Source organism: Cervus elaphus, chromosome 16 (genome assembly GCF_910594005.1).
Source record: "Cervus elaphus chromosome 16, mCerEla1.1, whole genome shotgun sequence".
Taxonomy (NCBI): Eukaryota; Metazoa; Chordata; class Mammalia; order Artiodactyla; family Cervidae; genus Cervus; species Cervus elaphus.
Window position 1 is genome coordinate 38,330,573 of NC_057830.1, and position 23,685 is coordinate 38,354,257.

General features: G+C 41.6%; 1 protein-coding gene across 9 annotated transcripts in view; it reads left to right on the plus strand.

Annotated features, from left to right (window-relative positions):
* The window catches only part of LOC122710145 (proline-rich protein 2-like), a 46,368-nt gene that overhangs the window by 9,093 nt on the left and 13,590 nt on the right, over positions 1 to 23,685 (plus strand). For 2 of the 9 annotated variants that reach the window (XR_006345831.1, XR_006345835.1), the window contains one exon: positions 18,277 to 18,875. The exons of 3 other annotated variants lie outside the window; for them this stretch is intronic. The gene's annotated coding sequence lies outside the window, so the exon portion shown is untranslated. Of the gene's footprint in view, positions 1 to 591; positions 1,327 to 10,814; positions 10,826 to 18,179; positions 18,233 to 18,276; positions 18,876 to 22,970; positions 23,041 to 23,685 lie in introns of those variants that run through there. 4 more of the 9 variants (XR_006345832.1, XR_006345833.1, XR_006345836.1 and 1 more) reach the window with 4 other exon arrangements.

A 23,685-nucleotide genomic window follows, 5' to 3' on the forward strand; every position in this document is an offset into this window, starting at 1 on the left:
AGTGTTATATTAATTATATCTCAACCTGGGGGGAAAATAAGGGAGTGGAGGGAGAGACATTGTTTTCTTGTGTGTCCTAATGGAAATGACAGAGGGCCTGGCAGAAATCATGGTGCTAGAAGGAGATGTGAAAAAATCCATGGAAAGGTTTGCAAGGCCTTGTAGACACTGGTGATACCACCTAGCAAAGAACAGAGTAAGAAATAAAAGAAAATGGTCAGGTTATTCTGAGGACTATTCCAGAAATATTTGAAAGGAAATTTGTCAAGGAACTGAGAGTGTTGAAACTGTAGAACCAGATCCAGATAGACAATCTTTTCTTTTTCAGCCTTATTGAGATATAATTGACATACAATTGTATATATAAGGTGTACAATGCGATGATATGATGTACATATTATTGTGAAATGATTCCCACAAAAGGATTAGATAGCAGCTCCATCACTTCATGTGATTAATGTGTGTGTGTGTGTGTGTGTGTTAAAAACATTGAAGATTTACTCTTAGCAATTTTCGAGTATATAATACAGTATTGTAGTCACTATACTGTATATTAGATCCCCTGAACTTATTTATCTTTTTTCTTTTTAGTTTTCTGGCCCTCAAGAATTCTCTGAAATATTTATTTATTTTAAAATCTTTTGGCCATATATTGCATGGCATGCAGTAGGCGGGATCTTAGTTCCCTGACCAGAGATGGAACCTGTCCCATGCAGTGGAAGCATGGAGTCTCAACCACTGGACTACCTGGGAAGTCCCAAAACTTACTCATCTTACAACTGAAGTTTGAACCCTTTGACCAACATCTCCCCATTTCCCACATCCCCCAGCTCCTGACAACCACCATTCTACTCTGTTTCCATGAGTTCTTTTCTTTAAGCTCCACATGAGTGAGATCATATAGTGCTTGTCCTTCTCTGTCTGACATAGTTTACTTAGCAAAATGCCCTGAAGGTCCATTCATGTAGCTAGAAATGGCAGGATTTCCATCTTTCTCATGGTTGAGTAATATTCCATTGTCGATATATACCAGATTTTCTTTATTTGTTAATCTCTTAATGGAAACTTCGGTCATTTCCATACTTTGGCTATGGAGTATAATGCTGCAGTCAACATGGGGGCTCATAGATCTCTTAGATATCCTGTTTTTATTTCTTCCAGATAAACATATGGGTGATATTCTTAACTGCTTTTATCTTCATGAGTTCAATGGGATTTGGACAATTATTTGCTGTCTTTAACTGGTCCTTGGCCTCAGAATTCATGTTTTTGAATGTCAGCTCCTTTTATCCTCTTGAGAGAACTTACATTTAAAAGAGTTGTTATTGTCACAATAAAAGACACCCAAGTTTTTAGGAATTGTTCATTTGGATGATAAGATTTTAAATTTAGATTTTTTTCATTAATAATTTCAATTAATTTTTTAAATTTATGTATTAAATTATTTGGCTGTGCCAGGTCTTAGTTGTAGTATGCGGGATCTTCCATCTTCATCGTGGCTTGCAGGATCTTTAGTTGTGGCATGCCAACTCTGAGTTGAAGCATTGGGATCTAGTTCCCTGACCAGGGATCAAATCTGGAGCCCCTAAATTGGGAGTGCAGAGTCTTAGCCATTGAACCATCATGGAAGCCTCTAAGTTAAAGATATTTTGAAAGTTGTTCTTTGAACCAAGTAAATACTGGTTTGCAAAGCCCATGAATGATAGCTTGGCAACAAACCTTTAATGTTAACTTGTAGGCAACGTAATGGATGCAGTCTTTCTTGTACAGTCTTCCATCTCAAGGTATGGCTTCGTCTCAGGATTGTTTTGCGTCATCTTTAGGCAATATTCCTGAACTTACTTCTTTCATAATAACAAGTTTTCTCTAAGTAACTTGGAGCAATCACCTGGCCCAGCTGGCTCAGGGGTCCCTTTCTTACAGGGTTTCTTAGTCATGTTACTGTGGCATAATGTTCTTATTTAAACAAGCCCTTCCCTCCGTAAAATGATGCCTCAGGGTTTGTTTCTCAAAACAACTCATAGAACATATGCAGAAAGTCTCTTAGGAGGAGAAATAATCTCACTGATGTTCTTTCTGGAACAAATTCTATTTAGAAACCATCTGACTGTTAAAGTCTGCCCTTGTTAACTTTGGGCTCGGCTCACACTTCAAGTGCCAAGAGAGAGTCTGGCCCTGGGAATTGTGTTTTGGTTTCACCCGTAATTTGCCAAAAAGGCCTTGCTTGACTTTAGTATTCTTATTTTTTAAGATTTATTTTACTTATTTGGCTGCAGTATGTAGGATCTTCAGTCTTGGTTGCAGCGTGATCTTTTTGTTGTTGTTGCAGCATGTGAACACTTTAGTTGTGCCACATGGGATCTACTCTCCTGAACAGGGATCAAACCTGAGCCTCCCGCATTGGGAGCACAGAGTCTTCTTAGCCACTGCATCACCAGGGAAGTCAGAGTCTTCCTATTTTTAAAATTGTTGTTGTACCTCATGGTCTGGGTACATATGTTAGAATTCTTCTCAATGGTATATTATTAGAAGAGAGGAAACTCTTATTCACTTAGAATGTGAACAACAGGAAAATTCCACTGGCCATATATTTTAATTGATGTTCTGTAAGCTGTTTTAAGTAGAAACATTCTGATCAATTGAATAGACCTGGAGTGAATCTAGTCAAGAGAAACTATAGACACTGTACACCAAGGAAGACAAAAGGATATAAGACCATAGGTGTAGAGAATCAAATTTACAAAAGACTATGCTGCATAGTTCTTAATTAATAAATTGTAAAAACCACAGGGAAAGACAGAATTCTCTAGGAAAGTGTAGATGGGTAAAACTGAGCCAAGAAATAGAAAACTTGAGCTGACCAAACAGCACAGTGAAAGTCGCTCAGCCGTGTCCAGCTCTTTGCAACCCCATGGACTACACAGTCCATGGCATTCTCCAGGCCGGAATACCGGAGTGGGTAGCTTTTCCTTTCTCTAGGGGATCTTCCCAACCCAGGGATCGAAGGCAGGTCTCCTGCATTGCAGGCGGATTCTTCACCAGCTGAGCCACACACATTTGACTGTGTGTAAACAGCAAAGAAGACATGGAAAATATGGCCCAGATATTACATCTAAAAGAAAAAATGCCAGCTCTAAATATAAAGGCATATACTTCTGTATATTTGAAGGATAGATCAGTTGAATGTAGTATTAACTATTCCATAGAAAACGATGGAATGCTTCCTAAGTTATTTTATGAAACAACATCACCCTGGCAGAAAAACTCATTACCGTGTAGAAGAAAAATATAAATGCAAATTTATATTTACAAATATAGCTACAGAGATGATAAAATATTAGTGATTCTCATCTCTATGAAAAGAACAATGCGGAGTGGACTTAAGTTTTATTCTAAAAGTAGAAGGGTGGTATGGTTGTAGGAAATTTATCAACAGAATTTATCTCATCAAAAGGTCTCAGAGAAAAACCAAATGATCATCTGGGTAGATATGCAAAGATGGTTGATAAAACTAACATTCACTCTTGATCCAAACTCTTAATTAACTTAAGAATTGTATATACTGTGTTCCAGTCGCCCGCCAGGCTCCTCTGTCCATGGGATTCTCCAGGCAAGAACACTGGAGTAGGTTGCCATGCCCTCCACCAGGGGATCTTCCCAACCCAGGGATCAAACCCTCATCTTCTACGTCTCTTGCTTTGGCAGGCAGGTTCTTCACCACTAGCACCACCTGGGAAGCCCTGAGAACAGGATATACACCCTTAATTTGATGAAGAGTCTATGTTAGAAACAAACAGCTTGCATCACACTGAAGTGCAAATTGTCCCATTCACTGGAAATAAGAAATTAAGTCTTCTAATACAGCGGTCCCCAACCTTTTTGTCACCTGGGACTGGTTTCATGGAAGACAGTTTTTCCGTGGACCCTGGGGGATGGGGATGCTTTTGGGATGATTTAAGATGATGATGCACTTTATTTCTATTATTATTACATCAGCTCCACCTCAGATCATCAGGCATTAGATCCCAGAGGCTGGGGACCCCTGCACTAATACCATCTTTAGACCAGTATTCAGGACTGCTTTATCCAATACAAGGGAAAGTGAGACAGGAATAACAGGAGATCTGATGGTCATTGTGTGCGTGCTCAGTTGCTTCAGTAGTGTCCAGCTCTCTTGGACTCTCTTCGAGCCCTCCAGGCTCCTCTGTCCATGGGATTCTCCAGGCAAGAATACTGGAGTGTGTTGCCATTTCCTTCTCCAGAGGATCTTTCAACCCAGGGATTGAACTTGCATCTTTTACATCTCCTGCATTGGCAAGCAGATTCTTTACCACTAGCACCACCTGGGAAATCCCAACTGTCATCATTTGCTAGTAAAATTACTGGCTAACAGAATCAACAATGAATATTTTTCACTAAATCAGAATTTTATCATGACTCTTGTCTCTTCTTTTGATGTCCATGTGAGGGGACCTCAATGGCCAAAAATAAAAATAGGGCTATTTTGTGAAATTTACTACTCAATTGTACCCATGTGGTATTTCAGTTTCTGCAAAGTTTTGTCCTACCCCCTACCCCCACCCCCCATGAAAACGTATCCATCCTTAAACACGGAAGAGAATTTAGGTTCAAAATGATTTTACTTGTTACAGAGAAGTTTCAATAGGTCAACCTGATTGCTGTTATTTTGTCACTAGCATGTGCTTTTGGAGGGAATGGGCCTTTCAGTGGGTTGCAGGATGTCACTGTAAATTCCTCCCCCAAAGCTGGTGCCCTGCCCCCTAAAAGGCCTGACAGGACCTTCAGAGCTCACCCCCTGTCTCTGTGTGAACTGACAGCCTTGCTCTTGTGGTCGATCTTTCTTAACACCACTGTGTGTGTGCTCTGACCACAGAATTAGGTTGCAACCGAGACTCTGGGATGTGGTTGCACAAATACACTTTGCAAGAGCCTGTGTTTTTGCCTTCAGTTGGCTCTGAGTGAGCATCTTACTGTGAGGAACTGGGTTAACTCTTAGAAGATCTCTAAACTCGGTGACAAAAGGGAACCCGGGCCCGTGTCACAGTTCAAGCTTGATGCAACCACATAAAGTCAAACCTGTGGCTTCCAGGCTGGGCTAGAGAATGACCTGCCATTAGCTGCAATGGCAGCAGCAAAGGATATTACATACACTGATACGTTGTGAGAGCAATGCAAACTGAATTGGAAAAATGTTATGATCGTCGCTGCTGAATTAACCATGAGCAGATCCATCATGCAATTTAAAAATGATTTCAGAAGCATTGATAGTTTTCCTTTTGCCAAGCTCAAAGTCTTTTCCTCAAACACTCCTTCTAGTAAATGTATCTGTTGTTATCTTGTGGTATTCTGGAAAAGGGGGCTTGAACTTTTCTTAGGATCAAAGGAGAACACAGATGTAAAATACTTTTGTTTCAGTGCCCATAGGGAAACAATATGGTCAAATTTAGAGAATGAATTAGAAAGAGGGCAAAACTTCAAAATAAATTTTAAAAATTTCATGTAATCAGGCCATGGAAATTTGTGTCTGCATTGCAAATGTTAAAAATAGAAACAATTTACTAGGCTATGCTACTGAAAATAGCCTACTAAACCATAGAAGGATAACAAAAATTGAAAAGATCAAGGAGGAAATGCTGTTTCTGGAAAAGACCACCAAAAGGAAATGCTTAAAAAAAAAAAAAGAAAAAAAAAAATTCAGGGGCCATGTAGTATCAGATAAATATGGTATTAGTGCCACCTGCTGTTATAAATATGAATTACAGCTACCCAATAGCTGATGAGTTCTGAGTATTTAGCTCAGTTGGTAAAGAATCTGCCTGCAATGCAGGAGACCCTGATTTGATTCCTGGCTCGGGAAATCTGCTGGAGAAGGGATAGGCTACCCACTCCAGTATTCTGGGGCTTCCCTGTGGTTTAGCTGGTAAAGAATCTGCCTGCAATGAGTGATTCCTGCATTGGGAAGATCCCCTGGAGAAGGGAAAGGCTACCCACTCCAATATTCTGGCCTGGAGAATTCCATGGACTGTATAGTCCATGGGGTCACAAAGAGTCAGACACAACTGAGCGACTTTCACTTTTTCCGAGTGTTCAGAATTCTTTTAATACCTGCTCTTTCACTCACAGACTTAGAAAACTAACGTGGTTGCCAGGGGGCAGGGATAGTGAGGGACTTTGGGAAGGTCATGTACACACTGCTATATTTAAAATGGGTAACCAACAAGGATCTATTGTATAGCCCATGGAACACTGCTCAATGTTATGTGCCAGCCTGGATGAGAGGGGAGTTTGGGAGGGGAATGGATACATGTATTTGTATATGTATGGCTGAGTCCCTTCACTGTTTACCTGAAACTACCACAACATTGTTAACTGGTTATACCCCAGTACAAAATAGAACACTTAAAGCTTGGGGGAAAAAATAGTCAATTTGAGACTATGAAAAAAAAAAAAATCCAAAACCTACTCTCTTATGTCAGGAACAGGGGTTTTATGTTGCTTTCAGTATTAACAGTTACCTAAATCTTACTATGCCCTGAGAATAACTGTGATAAGACATTTACATAGACCCTCTCATTTCCTTATTAACTCTACCAGGTGGGTAGTATCTTTTCCCAATCAAATAGGTGAACATCGTAGAGCTTCAGAGTCACTAAGTAACTTACCCAAGGTCAGGTACACGGTGAGAGGCAGAGTCAGAGTTAGAGCTTGGACTTTCTGGTCAGAATCAACCTTAGGGTCATTATTCTGCCTTTTCATTCTATGTGCTTCGTGTTGGGAACTCCCTTTTGGGAGATCTTCCAGAATATATCTTTCCATCACTTCGGCCTTGGTTTACCATCTTCAAAAGGGTTCATACAAAGAAATGAATTATTATAAAGTATTAGAGCAAAGAAAAAGGTCTTTTCCATTTTAATAAAAAGTGTTTATCAAGTTTCAGACCTTTATATGCCTTTGTGCAAATCTGCATGTCTGACACTAATAACTTGTATGTGAATATTTTCAGAGCACCACAGGTTAGCTATAGGAAGATGGGTCAGATTTTTCCTGAAAGGGGCCCTTTGACTGAGAATTCCACAACCACTGTATTTCTATCAGGAGGACAGGAATGGCTTATTGGTCCTTATTTTATATCTAAGGCTATTGTTATCAAACCTTCTTTGGTTACTGTATGCAGATGCTAAGAAAACTTATCACTCTCTTCTAACGAATCCCAGTGCTTGGGTGCTCAATCAGTCCGACTCTTTGTTACCCCACGGACTGGGGCCCACCAGGCTTCTCTGTCCACAGGATGTTCCAGGGAAGAATACTGGAGTGGGTTGCCATTTCCTCCTCCCTGGGATCTTCTTGACCCAGGGATTGAACCTGCTCTCCTGCATTATACACTGACTTTTTACCACTGAATCACTGGGGAAGTCCAGTGAACCCAGAGTTTGTTACTAAATATAATGTATTTTGTGTTCAATGTTTAAAAACATAAAATAGAGAAGGGATGAAGCAAATGCAAAAGTATAGTAACAGATGGAGTCTAGTAGGGCAGAAGGGAAAACTGGAGGGAGATACAGGTAGGGTAACAAATCCAGTAAGAGGAAAAAAGGAAAATAAGAATGTACATAGGAGCAAGTTCCGGGAAAAATGGAAGTTGGAGATTCAGTCCCAGCACATACCCACAAGTAGCACCAACAGCTGGAGTGATGCAATTGTTGCTCTTGTTTAGTCACTCCATTGTGTCTGACTCTTTGTGACCCCGGGCTCCTCTGTCCACGGGATTTCCCAGGCAAGAATACTGGAGTGGGTGGTTTGCCATTTCCTCCTCCAGGGGATCTTTCTGACCTAGGGATTCAACCTGCATCTCCTGAAATTGGCAGGCGGGTTCTTTACCATGAAACCACTGGGAAGCCCAGAGTGATGCAGAGACCAGGCTGATTAGAGGCACGTGGCTGGGGTTTCCACGACAGTATGTATTGTTTCTTAGGAGAACATCCCTGAAATCAGGAGAGTCAACACCAGATACTATTAGGATTCAATCAATTCCAATAATAAAGATTTATCCACTGTCTTTGGTGTGAGAAGGACTGAACTGGCTGTGCACTTAACACAGTAACCAACCATCCGCCTCAATTCATCTCCTCTCCTCAGTAGATTTGGCATTGGCAGCACTTAATTCAACCCAACCTGTAAAGAGTTGAAAAACCTCAGTAGCTCGGTTCCAATCTGATCACGCATGGTGTACTCAAAAGCTATGGCTTAGTTGTGTGTGTGTGCGCTAAGTCACTTCAGTTGTGTCCGACTCTTTGTGACCCTATGGACCATAGCCCACCAGGCCCCTCTGTCCATGGCTTAGTTACCTAGCAACAATTTAGATTGGCATCTCAAAGCTGCGTAACTAATTCCTGGGCCAGCATCCTACTTTTCACCTGTAGAATTCTGCTCCTTACCTATGTGTGTGTGTGTTCTATGTGTAGAGGTTACCAGGAAGAAGAGAAAAGCGGGGAGAAGACCAGATAGGGGTAGTGGAGTAAGAGTTACAAACTAGTCTGTATAAAATAAATAAGCTACAAGGATGTATTTTACAGCACAGATAATATAGCCAGTATTTTATAACAACTTGAAATGGAGTATAATCTATAAAATTTTGAATCACTACGTTGTACACCTGAATCTAATACAATATTGTATATCAACTGTATTTCAATTAAAAAACACATACAATTTACCATCTTAATAATTTTAAAAAGTCCAGTCCAGGAGCATCAAGTCTATTTATGTTGTATAACAGATCTCTTGAACTTTCTCTTCTTGAAAAACTGAAACTCTGTACTTATTCAGATGAATTCCTCCTTCCTCTGTCCCCTAGACCTTGGTAACCACATTTCTACTTCCTGTTTCTATGACTTTGACTGCTTCAGATACATCCTAAGAATGGAATCACACAGTGTTTCTGCATCCTAGCAGTATAGGGACTGCTGATGAAAACTGAGGCAGAAAAAGGGTCAGAAACTCAATGTCTCAGGAAAAAGTGCACATGGGAGGCTTCCATGCCAGTACATCTCACTTAGAAATAAACAATGTAGCTTTCAACAAGTCCTCTGGTTTATAGAAAGACAATCTTATAACAAAGGACTGGGTCTTTTCTTCAATGATCTGACCATGTCTTGTAGCTCAGATCTCAGGTCACCTTGTATTAATACATTACCCAGAGATTTTGGGAGTCACCACCATCTACTTCCAACATGGAGATACATGTGCTTCATCAAATTCCATGGAAGGAGGTATACTGGAAGGGAAGGAAGAACATAGATTCTGAAGTCTAGACCTTAAGAACACTAATTGTAGTCCCTTGCTTTAAAACTTGGGTAAATCATTTATGTTCTTAAAATTTCAGCTTTCTCTTTTGTTAAATGAGGATGATCATACAAACTACAATTTTGGGTGGGGATTTAATGAGAGTAACTAACAGTTTTTAAAAGTGTTGCAGAAACATTGACTGCGTGTGTCCAGTCTCTCAGTCATGCCTGACTCTGTGACTCCATGGACTATAGCCCGCCAGTCTCCTCTGTCCATGGGATTTCCCAGGCAAGAATACTGGAGTGGGTTGCCATTTCCTTCTTCAGGGGATCTTCCCAACCCAGGGATAGAATGTCCTGCATCTCCTGCATTGGCAGGTGGATTCTTTACCACTGAGCCACCAGAGAAGCCCAGAAACATTGAGTACATTCGCTTTAGTATCAGTATAATAGCATTTCTAGCAAATTTCTGAACTTGTCTTTTAGCTGCTTCTTTCCTCTTTGTAACTCTAATGGGAGCAAGTTTCTTTATCAGATCTCCTTCAGGGTTCTGAAAAGTAAATTCTCTCCTTTCCGTAAAGAAAAAAACTGCCTGTAGCCTTCATGGGGTTTATAGTTACTTTGAATACAGATTCATTATTTGAGATTTATCAACTAGGGAGAATGTATGTGGCTGGTCAGAGATTGCTACTTTTCCCTGGATATGCATTCTTCACACTCCTTCTTTGCACTGATATAAACCTGTTAGGTTCAGCAAACAAATAGAATGGATTGTTGTAGACTGTTTTATTTTTCCTGTTGGTGTTGCTGATTTGGGAGCATGCTTTAAGATGAAAAAAGCATGAATGATAACTTCCTTAAAAGGGTGTGGCATCCAATTAGATATTTTGTCCTGATTTTAAAGCTGGTTGGTATAGTGCTACTAAAATTTTGTCCAATTCGTTTTCTTTTCTTGTCTTTTTAGTTTATTTTTCGTCTGTGCTAGGTCTTCGTTGCGTCTCCTAGGCTTTCTCAAGTTGCGGAGCACAGGCTCTAGGGTACACAGGCGTCTGTAGTTGTGGTGTTCCTCTTTTTGCCTGGTGGCGTGTGGGATCTTAGTTGCCCAACCAAGGATCCAACCTGAGTCCCCTGCATTGGAAGATAGATTTTTAACCACTGGACCCCCACGAAAGCCCCCATTTTCTTTTTGAAAACTTGTTCGCATGTTGTTTCAAGTGCCTTTACTTTAGCAAAAGAGAAGGAGTAGGAGAGCCTTAGAATATTTGAGAAAAAGAAAACCTGTAACATACAATGTACTGTATCAAACTATTTTACATAAATGACACAAGTATGAATTTTTAAAAAATGAACATTTTTAAAAACAAGGCGTGGACTTCCCTGGTGGCACAGTAGATAAGAATTTGCCTGCCAATGCAGGGGACACAGGTTTGATCCCTGGTCCAGGAAGATTCCACATGCCTCAGAGCAGCTAAGCCCATGCACCACAACTACTGAAGCCCGCTTGCCTAGAGCCTGTGCTCAGCAAAAAGAGAAGCCGCCACAATGAGAAGCCTGAGCACCACTATGAAGAGTAGCCCCTACTCACTGCAATGAGAGAAAGCCCATGCAAAGCAACAAAGACACAGCACAGCCAAAGATAAATAAATGAAAATTTTAAAAAGGTATTATGTAATAAATTTATCTTCCATGTAAAGAAAAAAAAGAAACCACACAGAACTTCCAGTTTTTAGGTGGACACATAGCTACCTAAGAGTATTGTGTCTGGCTGTGAAGGGGCTGAGTTATGGTAAATTGACATTATACTGATCTACATTTTTTGCAAGCAAAAAAAGTTAATTCAGGCTATTCACCTTTTTCAAAGTAATTGGAGGAGGGGATTGCAGGAGGCTGCCATTTGAACTACTGAATTTCAAAACACTTGATCATTGCTTCAATTCATGTTGTAGCATGAAGAAGTCAAGTGATGATCCTGGGCACTTGATGATTATGGAGTTGTCAAATCGGACCCTTAGGTTGCTCCCCTCTTTTCTTATTTAACTTTTTGGTGGCACCAGGAAGCATTTGAGATCTTAGTTCCCCCACTAAGGGTGGAACCTGTGCCCCCTGCAGTGGAAGCTCGGAGTCATAACCACTGGTCTGCCAGGGAAGTCCCGTTGTTTTTCTGAGGGACAAGGGAAATAAAGTTCTTTCCTGTTTATGTCACTATTGCTTCGGGTTTTCTGTCACTCAGAATGGAACCAACTCCCATCTGATTCAGGCTGATTGTGATCGTAAGTATTATCAGCAATTTTACTCATCAGTTCAGTTCAGTCACTCAGTTGTGTCCGACTCTTTGCGACCCCATGAACCGCAGCACGCCAGGCCTCCCTGTCCATCACCAACTCCTGAAGCCTACCCAAACTCATGTCCATTGAGTCGGTAATGCCATCCAACCATCTCATCCTCTGTCATCCCCTTCTCCTCCTGCCCTCAATATTTCCCAGCCTCAGGGTCTTTTCAAATGAGTCAGCTCTTCACACCAAGTGGCCAAAGTATTGGAGTTTCAGCTTCAACATCAGTCCTTCCAATGAACACCCAGGATTGATCTCCTTTAGGATGGACTGGTTGGATCTCCTTGCAGTCCAAGGGACTCTCAAGAGTCTTCTTCAACACAATAGTTCAAAAGCATCAATTCTTCGGCGTTCAGCTTTCTTTATAGTCCAACTCTCACACCCCTACATGACCACTGGAAAAACCATAGCCTTGACTAGATGGACCTTTGTTGACAAAGTAATGTCTCTGCTTTTTAATATTTGTCTAGGTTGGTCATAAATTTCCTTCCAAGGAGCAAGTGTCTTTTAATTTCATGGCTGCAATCACCATCTGCAGTGATTTTGGAGCCCCCCAAAATAAAGTTAGCCACTGTTTCCCCATCTATTTCCCATGAAGTGATGGGACCGGATGCCATGATCTTAGTTTTCTGAATGTTGAGCTTTAAGCCAACGTTTTCTCTCTCCTCTTTCACTTTTATCAAGATGCTCTTTAGTTCTTCTTCATTTTCTGCCAATAAGGGTGGTGTCATCTGCATATCTGAGGTTATTGATATTTCTCCCAGCAATCTTGATGCCAGTTTGTGCTTCTTCCAGTTGAGCTATTTCATATCCTAAAAGATGATGCTGTGAAAGTGCTGCACTCAATATGCCAACAAATCAGGAAAACTCAGCAGTGGCCACAGGACTGGAAAAGATCAGTTTTCATTCCAATCCCAAAGAAAGGCAATGCCAAAGAATGCTCAAAGTACCGCACAATTGCACTCATCTCACACTCTAGTAAAGTAATGCTCAAAATTCTCCAAGCCAGGCTTCAGCAATATGTGAACCGTGAACTTTCAGATGTCCAAGCTGGTTTTAGAAAAGGAAGAGGAACCACAGATCAAATTACCAACATTTGCTGGATCATCGAAAAAGCAAGAGAGTTCTAGAAAAACCTCTATTTCTGCTTTATTGACTATGCCAAAGCCTTTGACTCTGTGGATCACAATAAACTGTGGAAAATCCTGAAAGAGATGGGAACCAGACCAGACCACCTGACCTGCCTCTTGAGAAACCTGCATGCAGCTCAGGAAGCAACAGTTAGAACTGGACATGGAACAACAGACTAGTTCCAAATAGGAAAAGGAGCATGTCAAGGCTGTATATTGTCACCCTGCTTATATTTTTACTCATAGTATTACTTTAAAAAAATCCATACCACACATGGTGATCTGTGCCTAGCATATCCTAAAACACAGAAGGTGTTCGTATGTTGATACAGTAAACACTGCTGCCCTCACTAAGAAGCAGAATTTGCTTGAACATTTAAAACAGAAATAGATGCCACTTGGGGGTACTGGCTACTTAGTGAATAGAAGAGTCAAACAGAGGACAATGAGCTAACCTAGAGATTATCGACAGCTGCTACCACTGCTGGGCTGAAAGGACAGAAGGAGGCAGTGGTACAGACTGTGTTATTGTTTCCATTTTTATTCACTGTTCTCCCAAGAAGAGGGTCATACATCCATCCTGCCTCACTGACACATGGCTTGCTTTGGTTGATAAACATGAGCAGAAGTGACACATACTACTTCCCAGGTGAGTCATCTGATACACAAGGAAGACCACATGTGTGCACAAAGCCTTTCTTTTTTTGTCCGTGTATAAATTTATTTTGGGCTGTGCTGGGTCTTTGTTACTGCGTGTGGGCTTTTTCTAGTTGTGGTGGGTAGGGGCTACTTTCTAGTTGCGGTGCACAGGCTTCTCCTTGCTGTGGCTTCTCTTATTGTGGAGATCAGGCTCTAGAACACAGGCTCAATAGTTAGTTGCACAGGCTTAGCCACTCTGGGGCATGTGGGATCTTCCCTGACCAGGGATAGAACCCATGTCTCTTGCACTGGCAGGCAGATTTTTGACCACTGGACCACCAGGCAAGTCCCTCAAGGGCTTTCTAACAAGTAGTCAGCTTGGTAAAAGAGGAAGCACTGGGCTTGGAATCAGGATGTCTGCTTTCAGTTCTATGCCTCAGGCCAGTCACTGGGCTTTGTGTGTGCTCAGTTGCTTAGTCATGTCCAACTCTTTTGCAACCCCATGGACTATAGCCCATCAGGCTCCTCTGTCCATGGGATTTTCCAAGTAAGAATACTGGAGTGGATTGCCATTTCCTTCTCCAGAGGATCTTCCCCACCCAGGGATCAAACCCGTGTCTCTTGCACCTCCTGTGTTGGCAGGCCGATTCTTTACCCCCTAGCCATCTAAATGACCACTGGGCTTTACTTGATGTCAATTTCTTCACTGGATGAATGGTCTCAATCATGGGTTTATAATGATCTCTCAGCATCTTTTCATCCTGCCTTAATATACCCTGGATCAACCATCATTAATAATTCCTCAGTTAAAAATCTTCCAGGTTATAAATTCATTAAATATGTATACTATTCATTTGCTGGGCTTTCCTGATAGCTCAGTGGGTGAAGAATCCACCAGCAATGCAAGAGACACAGGAGATGCAGATTGGATCCCTGGGTGGGGAAGATCCCCTAGAGGAGGAAGATGGCAACCCACTCCAGTATTCTTGCCTGAAAAATTCCATGGACAGAGGAGCTTGTAGGCTATAGTTCAAAAGGTTGCAAAGAGTCGGACATGACTGAGTGACTAAGCACACACATTTGCTAGCAATGGAATAACACAGGCCAAGTTTATGCATTGCAGCATTGTTTTTAATATCAAAATATTACTGAATATGAGTGTTCATTCCAATGTGAGTTGATCCCTTGTAGTATAGTACATCATCCATCCTCTCTGTCCTGATAAAGGGTAATTCCCAAGATATTGTGAGATGAATAAAAACAATCTGTAACAACAACAACAAAAACCCAGTTCCTTAAAGGAAAACGTCTTGTCCCTAGATTGAGTACTTTTCTTTCCTGTACATTTATTTTTCTCCTGGTACTTTTCTACCAACTGGGTTTTATTTTCCCTCCTAAGAATGAATATTTCCTCCATGAACCAAAGCTGTGCAAAGACCACTCATTCCAGTTTTTACTAAAACAATTACACTAGCTGGAAAGAGGAGTGTTGGTTTCAGGAGTGACTTAGCACGTGCAGAAAAACCATCATCACTTAAGGACCTCAGAGGAAAGCAGATCCTTTCAAGTGGTGTTAACTGTTTTGATGGAGAAATTTTCAAAATGCAGCTGTAATGCACTTTTAAAGTCCCCACCCCCAACTCCAGCTACATTTCAAAGTTGCCAGTTGGGCTTGTCAGCTGCCCTGTCACCACTTTTTCCTGTTCTTCAGTGGGAAGAAGATCGTATTTCACTTGAGTTATGCCAACCGGACTTTCTGAACTAGGACAACCAAGGCCATCTCTGGTAGTTTTAAATCTTACACGCCATTGTGATAACAGTGGAAGTTGGAAGTGAGGAATTTTTTTTTTGGCTGTGCCACACAGAATGTGGAATCTTAGTTCCATGACCAGGGATTGAACCCATGTCCCCTGAGTTGGAGTTTTAACAACTAGACTACCAGGGAAATCCTGAGGAGTACCATTTTAAATGAGGACCAGTAAGATAAAGACCTGTGGTGCTTTCCGAATCACCACATTGATGTAAAGCAGTGGTGTGCTTAGAACTCGTCCTGTTAGCCACTTCTTCTAAAGTGTAGAGTCTTGGCAACTGGGGATGCCAGGAAGACCCCTCGAAGAACATTAACCCTGTGACAGCTCATAGAACTAGCCGTAAGAATCAATAGTTACAAAAGCCATTTCGAGTGAGAAAGCATCGAGCTTCCAACTTGGTCAGTGAGTAACTCAGCCCTAAAACATGTTCTGCGTTCACGTTTCCCCCAGCCTTGGCCAAAGGCTGCACCCGCAATCTGTGTGTGCATGTTTTCATCCTCAAGGCCACCTGGCCAGATGCGGGACAGGGCTTCTGGCTCCCTCACAACACTGCTTGGGATGACAACACACAAACACATGAGTGGTAGAAAGGAGCAGAACCCTAATAGAAGAAGGCAGAGTGGAGTGGCACCCTCACAGAACCTGCCTGGCTGACACAGTCCTACGTCCCATCTCTCCCAGGCACTGTCCTGTGATCTCTTACCGAACCTTCTGACTGGTGGCCATGCTGACTTCTAAACAAATGGCCATGACCGGGGCAGGTGGGGACTTCCCTCCACCACCCTCTAACAATGCCTGGCTTTATTCTTCTGCATGGCCATAGGCTTGTTCTCTGTGCTAGTCCCCCTGGGTCAGCTGCAAGGGGTAGGATGGCAGAAAATTTCTTTCAGGTTGGGTATTTAGCACAACCATGTCTGATAATCTAGTATTTGGGCTTCTATGAAAATTGATATTCCACAGTTTGCTGGCCGAGTTGAGTCTTCTTAAACTAACACACACAAAATGAAAATATGGCCTTCTCTGCCTTCAACAAGGGAAGAGGGTGGCTTTTGATACCATTTCTCACATCTCCGCCATCGACAGGCTTGCATCTCATTGTTTCCATTTCTTTTAATCTTTAAAAATCATACAAGTAGGGACTTCCCTGGTGGTCCAGTGGCTGACTCCACGCTTCCAGTGCAGGGGTGTGGGTTTGATCCCTGGTTGGGAAACTAGATCCCACATGCCGCAACTAAAACTTGGCATAGCCAAATAAATAAATATTAAAAAAATAGTACAAGTAACACTTGCATTGTGTATTCATGTCCTGTTGGTGCTGTAACAAATTACCACAAATATTAATGGCTTAAGATAACACATCTTTGCTATCTTCCAGTTCTGCAAAGTCCCTTTTGCCTTGTAAAGTAACCATTCTAGGCTCCAAGCATTAGGAAATAGTTCTGCCTATGACACATGGTAAAACAAAAAAAAGAAGTAAAAAAGTCATAAAATAAAAAGTAAAATAACCTCCAGAAGATTTTAACAATTCCTATCTTTACTTCATCTGCATGTTTGCTACTAAACTCTAAATAATATGGTTATATATTTCTATTTTTGATTTATTAACTTTAAAAATGTCTATTGACTCCCTGAATTTAACACACTCACCTTTCTTCTCTTGCCCCTCAACACTCCATCACCTGCTAACTTTATATATTAACTAACTTTGAATTTTGACACTGTTTACTGATTGCCCTAATGTAAGATGCAACAGTTACTGTACTTACATCTTCCTCCATTTCCTCTCCTACTCCTGTATGCTGGGCTTGTCAGTGATATCATTAGTTTTCCATCATCAAGGATTATTTTTCTGAAATTTGAATTAACTCTTCTATATTCTTTGACTATATGCTGTGCTGTGCTTAGTCGCTTAGTTATGTCTGACTCTTTTCAACCCCATGGACTGTATACCACCAGGTTCCTCTGTCCATGGGGATTCTCCAGGCAAGAATACTGGAGTGGGTTGCCATGTCCTCCTCGAGGGGATCTTCTCAACTCAGGGATCCAACCCATGTCTCTTATGTCTCCTGCATTGGAGACAGGTGGCTTCTTTACCACTAGCATCACTTGGGAAGCCCTAATTTATCTTAGTCACTTAAAAAAACAATTAAATTAATTTTTGGCTGTGCTGGCTCTTCATTGAGGCAAGTGGGGGCTAGTCTAGTTGTGATGTTTGGCCTTCTCATTGCGGTAGCTTCTCTCGTTGTGGAGCATGGCTTCTAGAGCACAGGCTCAGTAGTTGTGGCACAGGGGCTTAGTTGACCTGAGGCAAGTGAAATCTTCCTGGACCAGGGATCAAACCCGTGTCCCCTGCATTGGCAGGTGGATTCTTAACCAACTGACCACCAGGGAACTCCTTAGAACTGGTTTTTAACCTTTAGCTGTAGTGGCTGTGCTGCCAAGTGTGTATACATATGATGTTGTACGTTGCACATGCCCTTGATCCCCACAGTTTGGTCTTCCTCTCAGCTACCCCATTATAGTATGATGAGTTAACAAGTTGGTGACCTGCACAAAGCAAGACACAGCTATTTTATCTCTTGCCAAACATTGTCCATCTTGGTGTGATGCTGTACAGGTCTCTGTGGAAAGTTCTTGCTGTCTCAGCAGCCAATCAAGGCTATTTTTTTCTGGGTTTTTCTTTTCTTTTCTTTCTAATTAAGGTGTGAAAAAGTTCTAGGTTCAGTTAAAGCTCCTGATGAAGAAACACAGTTGGGATCTTTTTTTCAGTTTTAAAATCTGCATATTTTCATTTCAAACAATGTAGCTAAAACTTTATGTAAGTGCCTCTTTTCCCCCTTTTTGGCTTAATGAATATCATCTATTCAGTATGAAATCTTTATACTATATGTTCCACGCGGTAAGAATAAGTGTACGGGGACTTCTCCAGTGAGTCAGTGGTTAAGAATCCACCTTTCGATACAGGAGACACGGGTTTGACCCCTAGTCCAAGAAGTAAGATCCCACATGCCACAGCGAACTAAGCCCACTCACCGCAACTAATGAAGGCTTCTCACCCTAGAGCCTGTGCTCCACAGCGAGAGAAACCCTCGCAGGGAGAAGCCCTCACGGTGACAAGGCCTCATGGTGCGGAGCCCTCACAGGGAGACGCCCTCAAGGGGAGAAGGCCTCACGGTGTGGAGCCCTCACGCTGTGAAGCCCTCACGATGGAAGCCCTCGCAGGGAGAAGCCCTCACGGTGCGAAGCCCTCATGGTGCGGAGCCCTCACGGGGAGAAGGCCTCATGGGGAGACACCCTAAAGACGTGAACCCCTCACGGTGTGAAGCCCTCGTGGGGAGAAGCCCTCACGGTGCGGAGCCCTCACGGGGAGAAGGCCTCACGGGGAGATGCCCTCACGATGTGAAGCCCTCACGGTGTGAAGCCCTCACGATGGAAGCTCTCACGGTGAGACGCCCTCATGACGCGAAGCCCTCACGACTGGAAGCCCTCACGACGGGAAGCACTCACGGTGAGGGGCCCTCACGATGGAAGCCCTCACAATGGAAACCCTCACGGTGAGGAGCCCTCACGGTGAGATGCCCATGCATCACAGGCAGAGAGTAGCTTCGCACCGTTCGCTGCAACTAGAGAAAAAGCCTGCACAGCAACAAAGACCCAGCACAGCCACAAATAAAGAAAATAATAAAATTGTAAAAAAGAATGAAATACTGCTGTCATTGAAAAAAAATAAAACAATCTTGCAAAGAATAATCCTGTACGTATGTCATTTCATAAGAATGTAGGGAATTCCAGGGCAGTCTAGTGAATGGTACTTGGCGTTTTCACTGCTGGGGCCCAGATTCAATCTCTGATCAGGGAAATAAGATCCTGCAAGCCATGTGGCGAGGCCCCTCAAAAGAGTGTAGCTCTATCTGTAGGATAAATTTCTAGAAGTGGAAGTGCTGAGGCAAAGGGTGAATACATTTATCAGTTCAGTTCAGTTCAGTCACTCAGTCGTGTCTGATTCTTTGCGACCCCATAAATCGCAGCAGGCCAGGCCTCCCTGTCCATCATAGTTGTAAACTATATTTACAATTATTAAAATAATTCACCCATATTTTCTTTTAATGATTTGATATTTTTATTTTTTTTACATATAAATATTTGATCCACTTGAAATTTAACCTGGTGTATAGTGGGAGCTTTTTTTTCTTTTTAATTTTTCATACTTTATTCCTTATATTGATTTAGTTTTCTCTTTTAAGTGTGAGGTTTTTGTACAACTTTCCTTTTTCCAAAATCTCTCCTCAGTTGCCTGAATGCCATGTGTTGATATGAGATTTACCTTTATCACATACTAAATTCCCAAGTATATTTTGGTTAGTGTCTGGACTTTCTATTCTGTTCTATTTATTTATTTATGTCTCAACACCAAAATATCTTAATTTTTGTTATTTCAACAATATGTTGTAAATTTAGTAGTGCAATTCAATGTTCTTTTTAGTTTCAAAAATGTCCTGCTCTTGTTTTATTTTTTTCTTTTGGCCATGCCACACAGCTTGCAGAATGTGGAATCTTAGTTCCCTGAACCTGTGCCCTCAGCAGTGAAAGCGTGGAGTCTTAACCACTGGACCAGAAGGGAATTCACGACTCTCTTTTTCTTATTTAACATATATACACTTGAGAATCTGCTTCTGTTTGTTTAATAAACAAATAGATGTTTCCATCTTTGCCCACTACATTCACTTTTTTAGGACTCAGACACTCTAAGGCATTCCTTCCATATGATGATAGAGGTATCAGAGACCCAAACTTTAACGCACCTCTCTTTTTTCCCTATGCTGAGAATATCATAAGAGATTCCTTAGACTCTGCCATGACCCACTTCTGCCAGAGACCCTGAATCCTCCAGTCTGAATTCTACAACTGTCACAGTTCAGGCTTGAGCAGGACCTTGATGACATATTCATTTATACTTTCAGTATTTCTTTTTGTTGAGTCGCTCAGTTGCAACCCCTTGGACTGCAGTATGCCAGGCTTCCCTGTCCTTCACCACCTCCCTGAGCTTGCTCAAACTCATGTCCATTAAATCAGTGATGCCATCCAACCATCTCATCCTCTGTCATCCCCTTCTCCTTTTGTCTTCAATCTTACCCAGCATCAGGGTCTTTTCTAATGAGTCAGTTCCTCACATCAGGTGGCCAAATATTGGAGTTTCAGCTTCAGCATCAGGCCTTCCAATGAATATTCAGGACTGATTTCCTTTAGAATTGACTGGCTGGATCTCTTTGCTGTCCAAGGGACTTTCAAGAGTCTTCTCCAACACCACAGTTCAAAAGCATCAATTCTTCAGTCCTCAGCCTTCTTTATGATCCAGCTCTCACATCCATACATGACGGTTGGAAAAACCGTCTCTGTTTTTTAATATGCTGTCTGGGTTTGTCATAGGTTTTCTTCCAAGGAGCAAGCGTCTTTTAATTTCATGGCTGCAGTCACCATCTGAAGTGATTTTTTCAGTATTTGTTAGCACCTTCTCAAATATCCAAAAATAATATTAATTAAATAAGAAATGAAGCCCTATAGAGCTTCCCAAGTGGCCCTAATGGTAAAAAACATGCTTGTCAATGAAGGAGACATAAGAGTCACAGGTTCAATCCCTGGTTGGGGAAGATCCCCTTGAGGAGGGTGTGGCAACCCAATCCAGTATTTTTGCCTGGAGAATCCCATGGACAGAGGAGCCTGGCGTGCTACAGTCCATAGGGTCGAAAAGAGTCAGATGTGACTGAGGATGCACACAGTGTAGTTTTGGTATCTATTAGTAATTCTTTACTTTAGTCAGCAGCAGCAGCAGCTTAGCTGACAACCAGCATCAACCACCAGAGAGTGATGGCTGAGCCCTTAGGCTTCACATCTTCCACCCAAGGATCCCAGACATCACCGAGCAGAGACAACTTCCCATGGTGTGTGCTGAATTCCTGACTGATAGAATTCATGAACGTAATAACTGGCTGTTCTCTCCCACTAAATTTAGGGGTAATTAGCTACTCAGCATAATAAACAGAACAGTAATAATCTTTTTTTCTAAGTCATTAGAGAATAAATTACAGACACAATGCCCTTTACCTCTTAATGTTTCCTAAAAACAAATACAGACTCCTGTATAACCACAAGGCAACCATCAATCAGGAAATTAACATTCACAGATCTCATTCAAACCTCATTGATTGTCCCATGATGTACGTAGAGGTTCACGATCTAGTCCAAAATCATATGTTACTTTTGGTTGTTCCAGTCTCTTTCATCTGGAACCATTCTTCAGTCTTCTGTTGGCTTTTCTGGCCTTGACAATTTTGAAAAATATAGGCAACTTACTTTGTAGATATCCTTTGGTTTTGGTTTGTCTATTTCCTCATGCTTACATTCAGATTGAGGAGAGCATGGTTACCCACTCCAGTATTCTTGCCTGGAGAATCCCCATGGACAGAGGAGCCGGGCAGGCTACAATCCATGTGGTCTCAAAGAGTTGGACACAACGGAGCGACTAAGCACAGCACACAGCACATTCAGATTATATAATATTTCCAGGAACATCACAAAAGTGATTCTGTGTTCTCTTAATGCATTATATTACTCAGTCGCTCAGTCATGTCTGATTCTTTGTGACCTCATGGACTGCAGCCCACCAGGCTCCTCTGTGCATGGGATTCTCCAGGCAAGAATACTGGAGTGGGTAACCATTTCCTACTCCAGGGAGTGCACTATATTAGGAGGCAGACAACTATTTTTCACTTGATTAAAATCATGCCTGCTTTATTTCTTTATTGTAAAGTTAATAAATGTTTTGTACTTAGTATTTTATAGAAATGACCTGTCCTTCATAAAAATTTCCCCCACTAGTTTAGAATCTATTAGTAATTCTTTGCTCTAATCAGTTATTACTATAATGGTTGCTAAATACAGATTTTCTAATTTCATTATTCTTTCTGCATTTATTAGTTGACATTCTTTTGTAAGGTGGAGTTTTCTTTTCATATATATGTACATGTCTTTCTTATGTATGTATGTCTCATGATTTCTATTTTAATTCATGGATTATAATCTCTTAATCCCTTTTAATTTTAATGTTCAGACTGTCCCAAACTGGGTCAATGAGATAAGTTTCCCTCATTGTTTGGGCATTTCCTTTCTTCTTGGCACAAAATGATGTTCTAGATATAGCAGCAAACAATGGCCCATTGGCCAAATCTGGCCAACCAGCTCTTTTTGTAAATGAAGTGTGCATATTGTCTATAGTTACTTTCATAGTCCTGAAGCTGAGTTGTATTTACTTTTTAAGGAACTGCCAAAAATATTTCCAAAGTTGTTGTACCATTTTACATTTTCACCTAGAATGTGTATATGGGTCTGTTTCATTGTGGTTTTATTTCTTTGTTAAAAAAGTTTTTGGCTGTGCCACATGTGGGATCTTAGTTACCTGACCAGAGATTAAACCCTGTGTGTGCCTCCTGCATTGGAAGCACAGAATCTTGACCACTGGACTGCCAAGGAAGTCCCTCTCTGCAGCCTTAGTTCGCTTTTCTCTGATAACAGAGGATGTTGAGCATATTTTCATGTGTTGATCAGTCATTTGAATATCTACTTTTATGAAGTGTCTGTTAAAGTCTTTTTTTAAATGGGGTTGTTTGTCTTTTTATGATTGAGTTGTAAGTTCCTTATATATTCTGATACAATTCCTTTGTTAGCTGTGTATTGTAAATATTTTCTCCCATTCTGCAGCTTGTACTAGTTACCAACCCCAGGGGAGGACTCTAACTACATGGACCACAGCAAAGTTTAGCACTATGCCAACTATTCAGAACAGAAGTCCAAAGTTCTTCCCATTGCATCTTGTAGCAGAGTGGCCAAGGAAGATAGCACTGGATGAAACAAAGTTTAATTACATAGAGATGAGGAAGAGTAAGGTTAGTGGTTTTTTTTTGGCTATGTTACAAGGAATGTGGAATCTTAGTTCTTGGACCAGGGAGCAAACACTTGCCTCCTGCAGTGGAGCTCGGAGTCTTAACCACTGGACCACTAGGGAAGTCTAAGATGACCTTTAATTGTGTGCCTCATACCCCTGGCCAGTGGCTTGCTCTGGGGAGTGAAACAGGGCAGTTGACCTATGCTCACCCTCTGGTGCCCCAGTTGAAGGAACCTTGTCTCTTTCCTGCAGAGGATGGATATAGTAATGGGATTGGGCAGCTGCCATCTGACACACATGCTTTAAGCAGAGACAAAGGACTCATTGAGCCAGAAACAAGGAAAGATATTCCCACACAGAGCTTGGCACAGGTTGTGTGGGCTCTTTATCTCTTGGTAGGAAGTGTTTCAGGCCTCAGGCCCATTCTGAGGCAGCAGAGTGGGGCCCCCAAAACTGCGTGTGTGAGACAGCCTTTCCCAACACCTACAAAACAAAACCCGCATTGTCTGTGTTGCCTCTGAGAGATGCAGC